The sequence below is a fragment of the Drosophila arizonae genome, chromosome 5 (genome assembly GCF_054131065.1).
Source record: "Drosophila arizonae isolate 15081-1271.41 chromosome 5, UAZ_ARI_1.0, whole genome shotgun sequence".
NCBI classification, from domain to species: Eukaryota; Metazoa; Arthropoda; class Insecta; order Diptera; family Drosophilidae; genus Drosophila; species Drosophila arizonae.
The window spans coordinates 23,938,328-23,955,000 of record NC_142925.1 but is presented as its reverse complement, the minus strand read 5'-3'; the positions used below and the strand labels follow the sequence as shown (position 1 = coordinate 23,955,000).

General features: G+C 41.1%; 1 long non-coding RNA gene across 3 annotated transcripts in view; it reads right to left on the bottom strand.

Moving 5' to 3' along the window:
- The window catches only part of LOC108617450 (uncharacterized), a 75,626-nt gene extending 60,365 nt beyond the window's left edge, over positions 1 to 15,261 (bottom strand). For 2 of the 3 annotated variants that reach the window (XR_016270526.1, XR_016270527.1), the window contains exon 1: positions 10,701 to 15,261. This is a non-coding gene — a long non-coding RNA (uncharacterized LOC108617450). The remainder of the gene's footprint in view (positions 1 to 10,700) is intronic. The other variant, XR_001916103.2, reaches the window with a different exon arrangement.
- Between the last annotated feature and the right edge of the window lie 1,412 nt (positions 15,262 to 16,673).

Sequence of the window (16,673 nt, the reverse complement as noted above, 5' to 3'; positions counted from 1 at the left end):
AGCAGGAGCCGCAGCAGGAGCAGCAGCAAGACAATAACCCACACCCAAGGATGAATGTGTCTGGTTTGAATTGTTTGTTGTGTTGTCTTTTGTTGCGGGAGTAAAGAGAGAATCGAGCGGTAGCTGTTGCGATTTCTTCGTTCTTTTGCCGGGCAAATTTTCAACGCAAACCGAGCAAAATATGAAGTCAATTATTGACTTTCGGTTTAGCCGAAAGCTCGCGGCTAGCAGCACATTTGACTAGCTCGCAAGAGCTAATTGACTTGTTGTTGCCCCTGCAACAGGACATTAATAAACATTTCGAGCCCCGAAGGCAACGAACGTTAATTGCCATGAACTTTTGAACTTGTTGAGTTGCGAAGTAAATTGTGAGAGACATTCACTAGGGGAGCCAAGGAGCGAAAGAGCGCGACGCCCGCGGCGCCAGCAAAGGCAGCCATCGAAGAGATTGAAGACATGAAAGAAGAAAAGGAGATCTTAAAAAGGTTTCAAGGAGTAAAGGCAAGCATCAAAAAGAAAATCAAGAACAATAAAATACAAAATTAAAGTACGATTTGATTCAGATTTTAAAAATTTAGATATATAAAATTATAATAAAATTTGCTGTGGCTATTAAAATTGAGCTGAGCAAGCATTTATTTAAATTTTGTATTCAAAGACTTGGATTCAAGATTTATATAAATAGAGAAGCACTTTAAAGTTCCTGAAAACGCAATTTATACTGTATATATGAAACTTTCTTTAAGCTGCTCCCAACTTAGTGTTTTCGATGGAGAACTTGGAGAAATGGTGCTACGAGAATGTGCTCTATCCATTAAAAACTTAAAGTAGTTTTCAGCTTGGCGCGCTTCAAGTTTCGCAAGAGCAGAAACAAATTATGCTGCAGCTGATATAAATCATTAAGAGGTAAATCGGGGAGGGCTGCGGCTTTTGGGGCGGGGCAGTGATAGCCCAGTGCCTGCAACATACAGACACAGGCGACCACATGCGGCGCTTGGGTCACTTAAAAATTATGACAAGCAGCCAGCGAGCCAAAAACTGCAAAAAAGACAGCCACAGAGAGATAAGAGTGTGAGAGGGAGGGAGAGAGAGAGAGGGATAGAGAGAGAGACAAACACTTGACTGGCATTGTAGTTGGTTATGCATGCAACACAGAAAAACCTTGCAACCGGCAGCTGGCAGGCAGCCCAGTGGCAAACGAATGAGAGAGAGGAAGTGGAAGGGAGAGCGGAGGGGGCGTGCCGAGCAGCTAGGTCAGGCAACTAAACGAGTTTTTGCCACGGCCTACGCCAATTGGCAAAGGCAAACAAAACGTAGCGCCAGGCTATGGCCAAAAACAAGCAGCCAGCCACCTTGGCACCGCTGGCCCACCAGCCAAGTGGGGGAGTTGTTTTTGGGAGGAGGCTAAAGGGCGTGGCAGCTGAGCAGCAACGAGCACCAAAAAAGAATGGGAAGAAAAATAAAGAGGGAGAGCTGTTGTTGGCAAGCCAAACGGAACTCTTGGCTCGTTAAGGCCCATATTGGCACAGCAGGAGCAGGCAGCCGAAACAAAGGGGGAAAACAGTTACAAAGTCAGCTCCAGCTTCTGTTCTGCCTCACATATGCAACAAACAAACAAATCAACGAAATAAATATATAAATGTTATATATGCCACATATCAAACAAGCTGTTTGAAGTGGATGAGCTTTTCAAGAGGTGGGCGACAAGAAGTAGGCGTGGCGGCATCTACCTGTAAGACCCCTCCATGCCCACAAGCAGTCGCATATTTTTGCGCATATTTTTGGGCATATTAATTTGGGCGCATAAATTATGCCCAAAATATACAAAGAAAATGCTGAAAACTTTTCTTCAACAGGCTCTAAACATTTCCGAAGCGCAGAAAAGTAGGCAACACGCAAACAGAAGCCAACAAGAAGAGGGCCAAGTCAGGCCAAAGTGTGTTAATAAAGTCAAGCAAATGTAATAAATAATGAATTAATAATAACAAAAAGGAAGTTTCTTTTATATAAATAAGCAAAGCCATTATACTCTGTAAATTTTTATTGAGAAAGAGGAGAGCAGAACTATATCACAACATATAATATGTACAACGAAATATGTGAGGGAAAATTGAGAAATGTATATATATTACTTATTCTATTTTATTATTATTATGGTTTCATTTCAAATGATATGATTAATATAATCATTGGACTTATTTGTTTATTGCAATCAAAATGTAGTTTTATAAGACATGGAATGCCTATATAGCTCTGCATATGAATATATATACAAATATTTAAAGAAGACATGGGAAATATACCTCTATATACATATATCAAAATACTTTCACATACTTAGAAAAGACTTGAGGTTTACAGCAGACACTGTAAAACCAAATAGACTCCTGTAAAGCCCATATACCCGTTGTAGCATTGAATACTACGTACTTTATTTTTGCCTAAAATATTTTTGGAGGCTTGGGTCTGGTTCGTTCACATTTTGTTTCGCAGCTCTGATAAGCTGTCAAATAAAATGTTGCATAAAATTTTAATGCATATCAAATGATTTAATTTGACGCTAAAGAGCGCCACAGCTGGGCGTGGATGGCTGTGTGTGTGTGTGCATGTGTGTAAGGCGGTGGCGGAGGCAGACGCAGGGGCGTGGTCAGAGCTGAGAAATGAAAATGGCGATGGCCGCGGGTAATTACTTTGATGAAAAATGGCAGTTACAGTGATTAAGCAGAGAGTGTGGGAGAGAGAGAGGGAGAGGGGGTGGAGGACTGTGTAAGAGCGGGGTTGCAGGACGTGGGCTAAAATGTAGTAGATTACACATACGCCATGTGGTGCCTGGCAGGAAATTAAGCTGGTCAAAACGGAAGCAGCCGGCCAAGGCAATGTGTGTGTGTGTTATGTATGCGTGTGTGTGTGTGTGTGTGTGAGCGGCGGCCTAATGATGTCAGCCATGTTTGCAGCGAACACGCAGTTGCCGCATTAGTTGTAATTGCGCCCCAAAAATGAAGAAAAAAATTACTCAACTTTAAAGCAGCTAAAAGGCTAAAAGAACTGGCAGCCAAAACGTGCCCCAAGGCATGCCACAAAAACGCTGCAAGCCGTCCACTGTGTATTTTTTAACTAAAATATCGACAAAATATGCCAAGCACATAAAGCAGAAGGACCTTGCCGACAGACAGGCATAAAATATCTAACAGCAAGCAGCTTGCACGAGCACGAGAGCAAAAAAGAAAAAAAAAAAAAGAGGAAAAGAGAAAGATAGAAGTTGCAACAGCAACAGCAACAGTACTGACAATAAATTGCAACAAAAATGAGCAATGAGTAATTCATATTGTAAGTTGCAAGCAGAATCAGCCCTGGACATGCCCCAGCTCCTCGCTCCTGGCTCGAGCTGAAGCTGGAGCAATTCAACGCAACATCAATCTTCAGCAGCAGCCGTAGCAGGGGCCGGGCGCCGCAGCGTCTGCCACAATTTGGATGAATGTGGCAACGCGCTGTGCTGCTGCCGCTGCTGGGAATACTGAAAACGTGGCAGCGCTCAGTCTGAGGCATTGTGGCAACTACTACGTGAGCTGCGACGCCTCGCGTAATATGCTTGTAAATGCAATAAATTTTGTTAGCTTCGCTCCACAAAACTTTCAACGTTCGGACACAAAGTCAGACAGAAACAGACACTCGAACAAAATGAGTGTGAGCGAGCGAGAGAGAGGGAGCGAGCGGAGGGAGGGACAGACGGAACACATCAGCAGCGACCATAAAACGCGTTTTTGATTTGCTAAATTTATGTGGCCACATTAAATCCAAAGACAGCGCAGAGCAGGCGAGCAACGGCAACAGGGGCGTGGGGCATCATGTGTGGGGTGTGGCATTGGGCTGAGTGGGCGGGACAGCAACAGGCGTAAGTGTGCTGCGGCAACAGGCGACAGGTGTTACGCATCTGACATGCTTAAGAATACGATTCGCTTGAGAGCAACAATTATCTAAGCCGTGGATGAGCGGGAAACAGCAGAAACTCATGGAATGTGCTCTAGAGAGGCGACAATCTTTGCAGGATTCCTATAACATAACTTGAATTTATCTAAACTTAATCTATAAGGTTTATAAGCCACTTCAAATAATTTTTATATTTCCCCATAGGTCATTAAAAAGATTAGTTTAGTCAATATAAAAACATTTTCAGACATATCTAATTCGAATCAAATGGGTTCATCACTTAATATGAATGAAGCACAATTAATATAAATAATAATAATAATTAAAAATTAAAACAATAATAATTTAAAATAGACAATATCAATTTAAATTCACATAATTAATTATAGTTATATAATAATAATAAAAAAAAAAAATTTAAAAAAAAAAAATTTTAATTTTTTTTTTTTTGTGTTTCGCCCGTTCATTACTCGTGTTATTATTTAAATCGTTTCACAAAACTAATTCAAAATAAATTCGGAATACATTTATATACATATGAATAAAACTTAATTAGGCATCGTTAGCATTTTAGAAAATTTCTCAAGCCCCGTTGTTTTTTCAAACACAAAATGACTAAGCTTTTGACTCAGATCTACCACCATAAATATTTATGAAATTTAGTTTCATTCACTAAACTCAATTTAGATTCCAATCAAACTTGAGATTGAGCTGCCAGCAAATGGAGTTGGAAGAATTCGCAAATTGATATCTAATATGAAGGAAATATATTATTGAAAACTTTTACCTAAATGAACATAAACTCCAAACTAAAAGCAAGCTGTAAACAAGCCTATCATGAGCATAAAATATATACATACATGTATAAAAGAAATGTGCATAGTAAATATAGATATGCGCGGCATATTAAAGCGTCGCCCACGCTGACAAGCTCTGACAAGCTGTTGCTGCGAGTCGCGTGTGGCATTTGAACCGAGTTGCCTATTTGCAACGCGGGGGGCAGCTGGGGCACAGTGGGGGACTGCAGAGATGGCGGCTGGGGGTGGGCTAGGTGTCAACGTTGGGTTTATCGTCATCATAGCTCATGGCTCGTGTCTGCCGTCTGCCGCCTGCCGTCTGCCGTCTGCCGTCTGTTGATGTTGTTTTGTTTGCTCTCTGTTCAGGTTTTATTTTCATCTGCTTCTTCTACATTTTGCTTTTTGTTTTTTCTTTTTTTTTTCGTTTTGCTTTTATTTGTTTACAGCCAGTTTTTATGTATCGCGAATTGCGTATTCGCATATGCGAAAGCGTACGCCAAACATGTGGGCACTGCCTGCATATGAGCATGAGATAGAGATAGAGTATGTATCTATGTATCTACACACGTCTGTATCTACAGCAGCAGCAGCAGCAGCGAGTATCTCTCGTTCAGTACACTGACGTAATGCCCATGAAAATAGCCGCACATACCACAATGCGCTGGCTAAACAGCTTTTGCAAAATTCGCTTCTTTTTTTGGTATTTGTTTTTTTTTTTTTTTTTTTTGCCACATTTCCAGCACAGTTTCCACAAAATGAATCGCTGAATTTTAAGTGGGCCCCAGAACTATGCTACAAGTATTACAACTATTACAGCATGACTGGACATAAAACGTTTAGCTATGCTAAACTGAGTGCCCGAGTCGTAAATATAACAGCTGTGCTGCCCTCGGTCCTCGAAACGTGTTTGGCTTAACAAGCACTTGCAGGCACGCGCTGATGAGACTGTGGTGAATAAATAGCTCAGTAAATTAGCCGAATTGGCTAAGTAAAACGTTTAGGAATCGCTGACAAAGCAAAATAAAATATAATTAAGGAATTAAAAACAACAAAAACAGAAAGAACTGAGCTACAAAAGTTGTTGCAGGATATCTGACGGAGAGGTTTTGAAAGTGATGAGAGGTGAAGAGATAATATGGTGTCATAGCTTGAGCTATATAAGATCTACAATAGAATAAACATTATTTTATAATTTAATTTTCTTTCTGGTTTTAAAATGTGTTTTGATATTATTATATTTGTTATTATTATAATTAGTTTAAGTTAAGACTGATATTTTTAGTATGCTCGCTGGCAGCTGGATGCAACATATAGGGATGCAGCTCTATAGCTGCCAAGACTAGGTCTATAATGCAAAAGTAAACAACAATAAAATTAATCTATATATATATGTATATACGCAACAGTATAAACAATGTATACACATATATAAGACTGACCGAAAGGCAACCCAATAATTGAGCATTAAAGATAATATACATTTGATTGGCTTTTCGTTCTTTTAGTGCATTTCAGTTCGTTTCAAATCAAACCGAGGCAATTCCCAGTGACAGCATTATAAATCATTTGGAAGCTATCAGACAGGGAAAAGGCACTGAGTGGCATTATGCTGGATGCACATATATCATGGACTAATCTCAGTGTATATATAAATGCTTATATATAGAGAGAGAGAGTCCAAACAATTCAAACAATTGAAGTTCTTACAATTCCCCAGTTTCTGTTGTCAATTAAATTGCGCACAAATTGCATTTATCTAAACTGAAGCGGAGAAAACTATAGCAACGCATGTTATTTATGGACGAAAAGAGTTTTCTCCCCCTCTCTCTATGTATATCCAGCTCTCTCTGTCACTGCAGCGCAAATCATGGTGAAATTTGTATTGATATTTCAATATTTTACTAGCCTCTAGTTTTTGCCAACGATAAATTGCAGCAGTTGCGATGCGGCCGAAAGAAAACAAGGACAATAAATAAATGCTGTGTAGCTAAATGGAAATACAGCTACAGATACAGCTACAGCTACAGCTACAGCATCCAATGGAAATACAGTTACAGCATGAATGGCACAATAAATAAATCGGAGCAACGTTTTAAAACAAATCCAAACAACAAACCCAAGCGCGAACGAAAAACAAAAAAAACACACAAACAAATACAAAGAGACAAATAAAAAAAACAAAAGCCCGCGCATAAAAAGCGAAATAAAATTTGCATTTTTTATAGTTGTTTTTATAAACGTACATATGTACATATAAATATATGTGTATATATAAAGAACATATATATATGTGTTTTAAGCGTCATATCAGCTACAACAACAAACTATTGTATATTTATATAGAGCGAAATGCGCAAAGTCAAAGTCGCAGTGAAATGTTATCGAAATGTTATTGAACACGAAGAAGCAAGCAGATAGAGGAGGGGAGAGGAGGAAGCTGCGGGAGCAGAGCTACTGTCCCGCCTCTTGCTCTGCCAAAAATACTTTTTACTTATGTGCATATATTTGCCCACATACAAACATACACCCTCAGCCAAGAGCCGTGTGTATCAACAATTGAGTGTGTGCGAATAGATGTCTGCAGCTACAGCTGTCTGATTCTTGATAATGCGCTGCGAAATATTGCGGGGTCTATCAGTTAGGTGAGCAGCCTGAATGAAGATCCACTAACTCTGTCTATATGGAAATACATATATATACATCTATAGTTATACATAGCCAATTAGCTGATACCCACAGCAGAAACTTTCAGAGATAATAAACTCAATATAATTTTACATAATGTAGAATCCAAGTTCAATTCAATTAAGGAATAATTAAAAAGAGTCTACTAGAAAACAAGTTGTATGAGCACAGAGAACGCAAAAGTGAAGAATCGAAATATAGATATCCTGATGGCACGGAATGTATCATTTAAATTGACTCTTGCAATTCCGAATTTTAGGATGAATCCCTAATGAGCTTATAGTTTGGAGCATGAAAGTAACTTTTAGAATGCTTTAGTTTTCTTTTTTATTTATTATATATAAACATAAAAAAAACTTTCGAAAAATTATTTTAGATTTGCTTGAATTAAATCAGTTCTATGCTAAAATATCTTTAGCAGTCAGTAATCAAATCTATTAAATATTTTCTGTTCTTATTAGGCTCAAGAAATAGGCAGTAAAAATGCCTAAACTAAATAGCTTCACCCAATAATTCTCTTGAAGACATATGAAACCACAAAGTAGACTCGCCTGAATATTCAAATTTGGCAAGAAATTGAACATGATATCAATTTAGAAATGGTAAGGCTAGTTAGAGTATTGAATTATTATTAGAGTATTTAATTATTCACTTTTGTTACAGCTATCTCTTTACTGTTTTTTTTCCTCTTTACTTTTGTTTGTCTTTGGCTATAACATCGTTTGCGCTTTGCCACTCTTCTAAGGCGCGTTAACATTTGTTCTTACTGTTTGCCTGGCTTTTTATACACTCTTAATCAGATACAAAGTGAATTTTGTTCAGCTTTTTTCAGCTTTTTTTTTTTTTTTTGCATAAGTAAATACACGGCGACGTAGACAAATACAAATGCAAGTTTTTTAATGCCAACTGCTGTTGTCAACGTTGCGTATGAGCAGCGCATTATGACTCATACGATCTCTTTTTATCAACTCGCCTCTCTCTCTCTCTCTCTCTCTCCCTCGCTCACTCTCCTCTCTCTCTCTCTCTCTCTCTCTCTCTCTCTCTCTCTCTCTCTCTCTCTCACCCGACCACACTTGCCGCTGTGCGCAGTCACAAATCATTTTTATGGCTCAGCTCTTTCATTTGGCTTTTAAATTTTCGTGCCCATTTGATTAAACCAACTTCACTTTACAATCTTCTCCCTCTAGTGAAGCTTCCTCTCGGTCTTCTCCCTCTCTCCCTCTATTAAAATCGTTTATCTCTTTTTCTTTTATCTGCAGCTTGTCTTCGCTTCGCATTTCCATTTCCTTATCGTCGTATCAATAAATTAATTCGAAAACTTTGCCGCTTCTATGCCGATTGAGTTACCTCCTCCACTCCCTCTCCAAATTGCCCCGCCCTCTACTACGCCCTTGCGCTGTACTTCGCCTCTTATTTTTTCTTTTTTAATTTTTAGTGCAAATTTCTTTCATTTTCTCGCTTTTGATTCTTTTATTTTCTTTTTGTGCTCGTCATTCCAGTCGTATCTTGTATCTATAAGTTTGCCGCCTGCTATCGAGTAATTTGTGCCTCTTCTTCCTCGTTTCCTCCATTTTTTTTGTACAAGCGACAAGTACAGTGTGGCCTATCCGCCCCTCGTTGGCCACGCCTCTGGCCTAGCTATTTTTCGGCTATTGAATTGCTTTCGTGCTCATGCATTTTCTATGAAATTGTCTGAATGTCTGGCACCGGCAGTTACGCCCACCCTGTGCCGCCCCCTCTTAATGGCAGCCAAAATAGTCAGGCTTACAAACTGTTTGGCGCTGCAATTAGTGGACAACATTCGTTAACCAACACTGACACACGAGCAATGCAGGTATCTAACTGCTAACTGCGACGCTTATCTTTATTGCAACGAGGTTGGGGTTGGGGTTGGCGGTGGTGGTGGTGTTGGTGTTGGGATTACCCGGCACAATATGTGGGTGCCCCACACAGACACACACACATAGAGGGACGCTAGAAAACATGTTGCATAAAATTGTAGCAAAAAAGTTTCCTTCTTGTTTCTCCCTCTCTGTTTCATTCTTTTCTTCTGCACATTTGAAGTAGAATTTTAATCCATGGTTTTTTAAATGCGGGCGATAAACTTTTACTACAATTGTCGAAAACCTAACTGTACATGGGTGCTTAGCTCTGTGTGTGTGTGTGCAACTTGGCAGACAGCTCGGCCGGGATAGCTCGCTCTCTCTCGCTCGCTCGCTCGCTCGGCTGGCTCGTTCAGGTGCTACAGTTTAATTATGTGACGTCGCTTAATGTTTTAATTAAATGTTTTATTAGCACGCTTCTGGGGCACGCCCCGTTAAACGAGAGAGCAGCGCAGGGAAAGGGGTCTGTGGTGTAACTGTATGTGGATGTGTATGTGTGTGTGCTAACGTGCCCCTTTTTAGTTGCCTCTGTTAAACGCCAAACAAGCAACCACTTTCAGCTTGATTCGAAAGCGCATTTGATAGTCTAATTGGTTTTTGGGAATTGGAATTTATGTAAATATACACACATATATATATATAGAGAGAGAGAGAGAGAGAGAGATTGTAGATCTAGACTTAACTATGTAGCACAAGTATGCGAGTTTCGAAATAATAGCGTGTTAATTTGTGAAAAAAAAAAAAAAAACTAAGACAGCTTAGAACAAGTTCTAACATATTTGCGAAATTCCTCAATAACAAAAATATTTATAAACGAAAACATTTGTATAGAACTTCATTGCTACTTTAATTATAAACTGACCCAAACTTACTTCTTTTAAATTTGGTGTATAGCTCTTTAGTTCATATCAGACATCATTTATATACAGCAAAAATATAAAGTCTTAAAAATATAAAATTTTGGAAATATTTTCTCAGCTTGATGTTCTATTTAACTTTACTCCAGTTTCTTCTGTTGTATTTAAGATTAAATTTCCATACCTAGTGGAGATGCTATCTATATCCAAAATGGACTCTAGATTAATTACAAAAAGAACATCATAAGGAATGCATAATTGTGCATTCTTAAATTTGTACCATATATAAATAATTTCAAATTCTTTTAGATTCCTAGAATTAGACTTACTGTCATCTAAAAGTTACAATTGAAATTGGTTAAAAATTATTTCTGAATAAGTGCTTTTCACTGTAGATCTTGCATTCACTTATAAAGTGCTGACTAGCATCTCAAAATATATTCTACAATTTCAAGTAAAACCTATTCTTGTGAAACAATTTTCCAAAAGTCATAGCCTCCTCTTTGTTTTAGGCCTATTAAGAATGAAGTAAGCTTAACTCTCTCGCTTACCTATTTAAAGCTGTGCTTGTCCGTTCCATGGCTGCCTATATATAGAATATAGAGTTGATAGACAGAGAGAGAGAGAGAGAGAGAGAGAGAGAGTATATGAGGAGTGTATAGAGAGTATGTGAATATGCACTCTTGTCTGGCTTTGTTTTCTGGCCTCATTCAAGCGTGTTGCAAGTCTTTTATCTAGCATCATTTTGCATTCTTTTTCATCGTGCTTAAAGGCAGCGCCAGTGTTGCAAATGTACCAGCAAGGGGGTGCGTATGCCTCTCTCTCTCTCTCTCTCTATGAGTGTGTGTGTGGGCATGGGTGTGAGTGTTAAGATGGCTGCTGCTTGGCTTGGACCATGTTTTGTGTTTGTTGCGGCCAACAAATCAACATCCGGTTAGCTGATACAACGCACAGCACAGCAGCCAGGCACAAACATTGCACATATGAAATTTATAGGCCCGCTCTCGCTCGCTCGCTCTAGCCCACACACTCTCGCTGTCGCTCTCTCTCCCCCATCTCTCCCTCTCTGTGTCGTTCTCTCTCGCTCTCGCTCTCGCTGTCTGGACAAGTTGACAGGCCGGCGGCGGCCGCATTTGATAACTGTAGCTGCTAACTGCTAGCTGTATATGTTTATGTGTTTGTGAGTTGTCTGGCCGGCCTGCTGCTGTTTTGTTGTCTCTCTTCGCATTTGAGTGTATGCGTGTGTCTGTGTCTGGCGATAGTCAAGTTTATTTTGTATTATTTCATTTGATTTGATTTTATTTTGCATGAATAACGCGTTTGCTTTCTGTGTTGTATTCGATTTGATTGCTGCGAATGTTCACTTCGGCACTTTAAAGCACTATTTTGTCTTTGTTGCTGAACACTGTCTACCTAACTGTATGATTCTATGAAGTGTCTGTGGCTGCGTGTGTGTGTATGTGTGGTAGTGTCTGTGTGGTTGATGACAAATGAAGCACAATCTGTAAGACCTGAGCAGCTTTGGACGACCGGCACAGACGAGACGCGCAATACGAATGAATGGAGTTGACGAACAAGCGACTTGGCATAGCATACAGCAGCCTCAGTCGCTGTCGCTGTCGCTGTCGCCGCCGCCGACAACGAAAGCAGAGGCAGCAGAAGCAGCGACGAGACACGAATGCCAAAACACGATGGCGCTACGACGCCATACGAAAGCCGACTCGAGCCGAGCGCACATTTGCCGTTCTCTCACGCGCGCTCTCGCTCACGCGTGTAGGTCGTCTAGAGGCCGTTTGGGGCTGACATCTGTTCGCCTTGCTTCTTGCTCTCTCGCGAAAATAATTCTCTCACGCTTGCGAAAATTACTTGGCTCTGGCCGTTTAACTGCAAATCAAAGTCGAGGTCGTTGTACGAATGAAAGAATGTCGGCATGTGTTTGTTGTTGTAACGCTTACATTCGCTGCTGGCGTTGCCGTTACTGTCGGCGCCGCTGTCGCTGCCACTGCCACTGCCACTGCCGCTGCTGCTGCTTCTGCTTCTGCTGCTGCTACTTGATGTTTAATGCTAGCTGCGATCCGCCATTGTTGTTGTAACTGTGCCTGTCTCATGCACTTCTCTGCTGCATTATGCTGCTTTTGTCTGTCTGTTCTCTCTTCACCTCTTTCTCTGTCTCTTTCTCTCTCTCTCCGTTCCTCTCTCACTCTGCCTCTCTCTTTGAGTTTGTGTGAGTGCTCGGCATGCCTTAACTTGGCTTTCTTTTGAATAATGTTGCTTCATGCTTTCGCAGTCTTGTTCTTCATCTGCCAGTTCGTCCGTCTCTGCGTCTGTCTGTGCATTTGTCTGCTAGGCAAAAATGCTGTTACTTTTTATGTGCACTCTCCCACTCTGCCTACTCCCGTCGCTCCCTCGCTCTTCCCTGTGGCCCAGGCACTCCTTTTGGAATTTTGTTAGATTCGGTCTGTATTTTTTTGTTTTTTTGTTTTTGCTTACTTATTTTTACTTCTTTTTTAATACATTTTCGGCTAACGGTTTGAGAAGCAGTCCGTTCTCTCTTTTATTTTATTTTATTATTATTATTTTATTTTTTTTTGTGCCGCTTTCGCGCGTTTGTAATAAAAACTCGTTATAAGTAGAAATTCTTTAGTACATTTTTTGCTCTCATGTTTCTATTTGATTTTCATCTTTTTTTGTGTTCACCTGCGACCCTGCCCAGCCTCCGCTCTGCTCTTGGCACACTCATCTATTTCCATTTTTTAAGCACTCTTTGCGGCCACTTTTCTTTATTATGAACTCCCCCTTTCTAGCCTCCCACACTCCTCCTTCTGCCATGACAAATGTGAGAACCGCTTTTGGCAAAAAAAGCTTTGCTCAATCGGCGGCTGCTTAGAAGTTTGCTCGACTGGTTAACGCCCCCACCACACACACACACATGCTCACATTTACCTTACACATGTACCTGTCTCTTCCCGCAAACTCAATTACTAGGCCAGTTGGCAAGCTAATTTGCTTATCAGCAAATGCAATTGCGCGAAAAGCGACCCAGGGGCGAGGGTAGCAGGGTCAATGGGGGCGCTAGTGGGGGTAGGCAGCGAAATGAGCGCCAAATAAAATTGTCATTTTGCAGGCAGACGCTGATAAGAGCCCCTCGCAACTACGCTCCTGACCGCTACCCGCCCTCGCCCCCGCCCCACTACACACTCTTGCTCACACTCTTTCCCATGCTCTTCTCTCTATCTCTTAAATTGTCTATTTGCGCTGATAAGAGTGTGGCAAAAAAAAGAAAAGTTGGAGGAAAAAACTCAAAATTAGTTTCGACTTGCCAAAAAGGTGCAAATCATCGTGCTCAAAGGGGGTTATTAGAAGAGGCTACTAGAGGGGCTTTGCGGGACTGGAATGCTCATCAAAATCTGAGCTACCCGTCGAGCCAAACTATTTAACACCATTTATTATTAGACCCAAACAATGGGCGAAGAAGCGTACTAAATGATCAGGCAGAAACGAAATTCATGCTTACTTCATTCTCTGACCTCAAAGTGGATATTGCGAAAAGGGGATTTCGAACATTATAGAAAATATTTGACTGCAGAAGAAGCTTAAAAGGGCTGGATTGAAATTGTAAATCTAATATGTGAATGAAAGAAGAAGAATAGTGTCTTTATAATTAGAAGAATCATTGAGCTATCATATATTATTGAGTTCTACAAACAGAGTTCTAAAATAATACATACGATAAAGTGAAATTATTTAAAAATTATATATTATAATTATAAAATAACGGAAACTTTATTTCTTATTTAAATTCTAGGAACCTCTATTTATTTAACTAAGTGAATTCGGAATTTCGAGACTAATTACTTTATAAATAATATTATTTATTAGTAAACCTATTCCAATATATTTACTCTCAACACATACTGTATTGAAATAATTTGATTATTTAAGAAGTTTACTTGTGTTTTTATTCAGTTTTCGCCTTCCCTGCCATTTATTATTATTATTATTTTTATTTTTTTTTATTATTATTATTATTTATATTGTAACGCCATACGTACTATTCCACTCCATTCAATATACCATATCTTTCGTTCATAAACCCATTTACTACACTTCATACAGATATGAATTCCCGATAAATCCCCTTATATTAAACCCGTCTACAAGTTTCAATCCGTCGATTTGCTGCGCCCATTCACTGTCTCATATCTCGCTGATATATCATATCATATACATATATACATACATACACACATACATACATATATATCATATATCATATTCAATGCAAATATCATATTCATTGCACTCACCTGTCGGCGGCCCCTTCATATAAACTGTCTTACATTCAGGAATTTCCAGCGATTGCATTTTATGTCTGTCTCTCTCTCTCTCTCTCTTTGATTTGTTGTTGTTGCTTTTTTTTTTAATTATTTAATTTTTATATTATTATTTTGCTTTTTTCCAGTCTATCATTCCGTTATGTATTTTGTTTATATGGCAAAAACGACGCGACGTAGAAATGGAAAATGAATTTACGGCGAATTGATAACAAGACCTCGCGTTACACGGTAGCTGCCAGTTATACATATATATATAAATATATATATATTACAAATATATATATGTATATATATTTTATTTTGTGAACAGTATTTATTGATACGTAACTGAATTCGTTTCTTTTACTTTTGCAGATCACCAAAAATTTGAAAAATCTTTTGCGTTTGTCAACTTTATGTTTAAGCTGCATTGGCAACACTTGACGAATGTCTAACTGTATATGTGTGTTACTACCGTTAGATGGAACGTGCGTTTGCGCAGCGTTTCGCAATATGAACGCAACGCAGCTCTGCCCAACAATCGACCGTTGCGGCTGAGCGGTCAAAAGCGACTGCCAGCAAAGTGCGCTAGCGACTGCGACTGTGGCTGTGGCTGTGGCTGTGTCTGCCGTTACTGCTGCTGCTGCTGCCGCTGCGGCTGCTACTGCGGCTGCGAGTGCTGCTGCGCTGAACTGAACTGGTTGAACTGCACTTGTCGCCGCTGGGCAACCGCAGCTGGCGAATGTTGCGTTTCGACTGAATGCCAAATAGACGGGGACTTGCCCAACGAGAACTGCTGTGTGCAAGCAAACGCAGCCGAGGCGGCAGCAGATGCAGCAGTCGCAGCAGTGGCAGCGACAGTCTCAGCTGGTGAAGGTGAAGGTGGGCCGCAGCGCTGACAAACGAACAACCGCGATGCCAATCAATGAGAGCAAAAGAGAGAGAGACTACTATGCTGCGTCGGCGCGCTGCCATTGCAACTGATGTTGCTGCTGCTGCTGCTGCTATTGTCGCTGCATTGCCAAATGCCGAAGCCGAGCAATGGGCGCCAGACGATGACGACGATGACGACGACGACGACGACGACGTCGACGTACCGTTGAGTGCATTGGCATAGTAAACTTTGCACGAGGCGCCGACGTTGCCTGCAGTAAAAAGTTACACAGCGCGCACGAGCAGGCGAACGAGCGAGAGAAAGAGAGAGAGAGAGAGAGAACGAGAGAAAGAGCGAGCGTGCCAGACGAACTCTCATTTGCATTGTAGTTGCAAAACGAATGCCGTTAGATGCGCCGCACTTGACGCTGGTTGCTCATCAACAAGTCAGCGACTGCGAAGCGGCGACGATGCCAGCTTCGACTGCGCCGTCAGCGTCGGTTACAACAAAGGAATTCCCCCGTATTGGCAGCGCAGCCAGCGGCACATAAATCATATGTTAAATGAACAGCTTATAATTAAAAATAATAATTTTTATATCAAGAAAAAAATAAATAAATAAATCCACTCGATGAATAAAATTAAAGACATCCACCGCTACAGAGAGGGTGTGCTTGTTTGTGTGACGCTCGCAGCGGCCGCGGCCGCGACTGCGACAGCAACTGCCGTTGGCGCCAGCAGCGGAAGTAAACGGAAAGCTTCAATTTAGCCGGCATTCTGCAAAGCATCCGCTTGGCTGAGCAGCGACAGAGAACTCCTGGGGGTGTGCGCCAGCAAAGAGCGTGAAGAGCGCACAGGACTTAAGAGCGGCACTCTTTGTTCGGCACGTGGGGCAGGTCAGTTATGCGAGCTGCCACGCTAAGACGTTGCGACGCGTTTCCCATGCGGCGCTCAGCGTGCGACAGACAGCAGACAGGCAGCAGCAGTAGCAGCAGTAACAGCAGCAGCAGCAGCGACAGCAGTTGCCGACAGGAGCTGCGCCCCGCTCTCTTAGGCACCCGCTCTCACTATTTTGTCGTAGCCTTATTAGATTTATCGTGTTTTAGCGCTTAAGCAGATGCCAGCGCTGCCCGCTGCACGCTGCCCGCGCTGTCAGCGCCGCCGCCAGCGCTGCCACTGACCATAAAGTGGAACTGGGCACATTTTATGACTGCTGTTGCCACTGCCGCGGGCTCTGCCGCTGCTTCTGCTGCTGGTGCTGCTGCTGTGGGCTCTTTTCTCATCATTATTTGCGCCCCGAATTTTGTGCTCTTTTATTTTTGTTTGTTTTCTTTT